Source organism: Trachemys scripta, chromosome 3 (assembly GCF_013100865.1).
Source record: "Trachemys scripta elegans isolate TJP31775 chromosome 3, CAS_Tse_1.0, whole genome shotgun sequence".
Taxonomy (NCBI): Eukaryota; Metazoa; Chordata; order Testudines; family Emydidae; genus Trachemys; species Trachemys scripta.
Window position 1 is genome coordinate 51,686,547 of NC_048300.1, and position 3,672 is coordinate 51,690,218.

Here is a 3,672-nt window from a genome sequence, read left to right on the forward strand (position 1 = left end):
AGACCAGCACTTTCCCCAAGAATAAGGGATTGACCCCAGCATCCTCACCTAATCCCAGCTGAGACATTTATATTTGCCTAATGGCATCATCACTGGGGTTTCAAAATGACACATTATTCTTCACACTCCCCCACCTAAAAGGGCCTTGAGGTAGTTGAGTGTTGCTGTTGCATTCTCCCCCTTTCCCCCAAAGGATGAGAAGTGGTCACCATACACAGGGTTTGTAAAGGTCTTTGGGATCCTCTGGAATGAGGGGGGAGCTCTGGCCCAGAAGAACATGTGATTCATGAAGACGATGTCAGTGGGGCTGTGGAATGGCTCCAGGGGGCATCGGCCCCCTGCTTCTGATCTCTCACTGAAGCCCCTTCTTTGTAAAGGGTTTTACTTTGCTCCTGCGTCATCATGCCCATCTCCTTATTCTCAAGTGTTGCTTTGGTTTTGAGAATTATCCCGACAACCCGACTTGCCAGTGGTGTAAATCAGAAGTAACATCCCTGCAATCAAAGGAATTATACTGGGGTAAAATGGAGGCAAATGAGAGGAGAATCAGGCCCCAAGCATTCAAAGTTAAACCAACAAGGATGTAGAGGGATGGCTGGCTATCCTAACAGAAGGAATTGAACTAAGCCAAACACTTGTTAAGCTCTTCCCTCCTATCCCTTTGCAAGTGCAGTTAGTCCTCCCACTAGCTGAATACACACTCTTCCATGTCCCAAGTTAATTTCTGGTACATGATTAGTTTGCAGCTATGTGTAAAATACCTTATTTTAGCTGAACAAGGGTATTGACGGCCTTGCTGACCTCTGGCCAGGCTGACTCTTCAAACAAAGATGTAATGCCCACTGCTCTCTGGTTCCCACATTAGTTTCCTTTTTTGAAAAATTAAATCTTCATTGGCAGGAATCAGGGCAGGAATTTTAGGACCTACATTTGGAAACTCCACATTCCTGGCAAAGAAAAAAAAAACACATTGGTGCTAACATTAGAGCTGCTGACCTATTTGCCACCAAGAGGTTAATGACCCCAAAAAGAAGACAGGGCTGTAGGAACTTTAAGAACCATGGGGTTTCAGAACCTATGTTTAAGTCAAAAAATGGGATGTGTACAGGTTAGAAATGGTGCCCTTTGAAAGCAACCAGCCATTAAAAGGGCAGTCCATACTCAGTAATTAGTAATGGCCTGGGACAATTATAAAGTAGCCAGGGTAAGGGTGCTTTTTCCACACCATGTTATCCTGGCTTATGGTACCCAGAAGTTTCTTTAAGGCACAATAACAATTGGAAACAAGCACTAACTTTGCATTTTCACTAGAGGCATGTATTTGCAGAGCTCTCTATCTATGAGAATCTAAAATGATGGGAGTTGTAAATAAAAATAATGACTGAGACTTGAAGTGTCTCATTGATACAAACACTTCAGAAGCCTTCCTCAGACTTTAAAAACAGCCTTAATTTTATTGCAAATGAAGGAGTCTCCCTCCAAATGAGCAAATGTTGCACACAAGTTTGCCACTGTATCGCACAGAGAGACCAGATCTTCAGTTACGTCATGGGAAATTTGGAGACAATGGAATTCTTCTGCTCTGAGAGCAGTATCACTGATATCAGAATCTGTCCCAGAAACTGTTGCTCGTGCAGTGGACTGGAGTTGCTGCTAAAGATTATTGACTATTTAGAAGCCAAAAAGAATAAAAGATCAATGGAGACTGATTATTTTAAAGGCAGCACTTCCATCTATATGGAAACAGGACTGTGTTTCAGTGGATCACATTTTAGCCATGTTAGGAAGACAATTATGATGCCCTTTGTACTCGTGATAGGGAAGAGGCACTAACAGATATACATTTGTTGGCTGCATTTGCCTGGCAATTGTATACAAGCTGGGTCTCTCCTGATACCACAAGATGGGAGATGTCTAGGGCCAATGGTACAACTAGCTTTCCATTTTAAACTTGACGTTTAACCCCTATGCTAACTTCACCAAAAGTAAGCCAAATTTTTCATCCCTGATCTCATGACAGAAAGGCCTTTTTTCAAAGCAGGGGGCAGTCAGCCCAGGCATTTGTCAGAAAGGATATCTTGGAAAAGGTAGGATGAGATTAGCACTTTGTGAGGAGTTTCTTAATTTTTCCCCCAAACTCGGTCTGAACAGTGGATGAGCTAGAAACCCTCCATCTGGTTTATTCCTCAATGAGGAATAGTGCCTTTGATATTTTTTTAAGAAGTCTGATGGGATAATTTTGGAAAAATTCATCTCATTTTATTTTTCTTAACTAACTTTCAAACATTTTAAATTTAGGTACAAAATACCAACAAAATAAACCTAACGGGATCTTTTGGGATAAAACGTCACTTGGTTACATGCAAACCAAAATAGATTAACTATCACAGTACTCACTTTTCCAAAGGGTTACACAGGAATGGGATTACAGTAAAATATTTTACCCTAATAAGCTTAAACATTAACAAGTCTCAGGGGGTAGCCGTGTTAGTCTATATCCACAAAAACAACGAGGAGTCCAATGGCACCAGAAGTGGGTGTTTTACCCACGAAAGCTTATGCCCAAATAACTCTGTTAGTCTTTAAGGTGCCACCGGACTCCTCGTTGTTGTTTTTAAACATTAACAGTTATTGAAACTTTTTCAATGAGTAAATGTAATTAAGCTATTATAGCAATTGGGATGAGGCTGTAGTAGCCCCATACAGATCTAATGAACCCATTTCATACTGGGGTCAACAGGAAAAATCTATTCCACTAGAAGGAACCCAGGAGATCTAGTCCCTAAAATTTAAACAAATGCCATTCTCTTCATCAGCCAGAGATCTTTTATCCTGTCCATTAAATCAGAGCTGTTGTTGAATGCTAGACACACTCACCTTGGTTGATTCTCTGTTCCGTGTAGTAACTGTCTGGTCAGCAAAGAAATCCCACAGTACAGTATTTGTCTGATGTCTGAGGAGAGCAAAGCCAAATACCACTCTTCAGTGAGGCACCAGCATTGAGCAACACATTGACCTGAAACTCGTACAGATATACACTGACCTGAGTTATGGTGGTGTACGAAATGAGTGTGCTAGACCTCTAATTCATTTTGATGGCACTTGACATAAACAAAACAATTTGAAATTAATGGCTCAAATCAGTCCCTGGTGTAATTCCACTGAAATGAATAATGCCATAGCACGGATGACTTTGGCAAGCTATGTGGCATTTATACTGAAACTGTGGATCCCAAAGTGCTTCACAAATGTCAAATTAAACAAATCCTGGGCCCCATCCACAGCCCGTTTAAGTCGAAGGAAAGACTCCCATGGATTGCAATGGGCTTTGGATCAGGTCCTATATATTGTATAGGGACCACTTCCCTGATCTCTGAAATGCAGCCACCTCTGGGTTAAACACTGTTACAAAATCTTTCTTTGTGACTGATCTCAGAATTAAATTCAGACTCAACTCTCACACTGTTCTCCAATACTAGCCAGGAAGCATTTTTTTCCACACTTTCCTTTTTTCATCTGTGCTATTCAAAAAGCAGAATGAGGATTTACATACAAGCCACTAGGTAGTCTGTCCAATTCAAATTAGTTTCCATTGGTTAGACAGTTTTTCCATTTCACAGTTCAGGTAATGATCGCAGACAGCCTTCCCTGTTAAGGGACAACTGTGTCTGC

The 3,672-nt window shown here is 41.2% G+C and overlaps 1 long non-coding RNA gene across 1 annotated transcript; it reads right to left on the reverse strand.

Annotated features, from left to right (window-relative positions):
* Positions 1 to 353: 353 nt before the first annotated feature.
* Positions 354 to 3,326, reverse strand: LOC117874519. Its single transcript, XR_004645010.1, has 3 exons — positions 2,878 to 3,326; positions 762 to 947; positions 354 to 494 (listed from the first exon to the last, which is right to left on the reverse strand). It is a non-coding gene; the product is annotated as an uncharacterized LOC117874519 (long non-coding RNA).
* Positions 3,327 to 3,672: the final 346 nt, after the last annotated feature.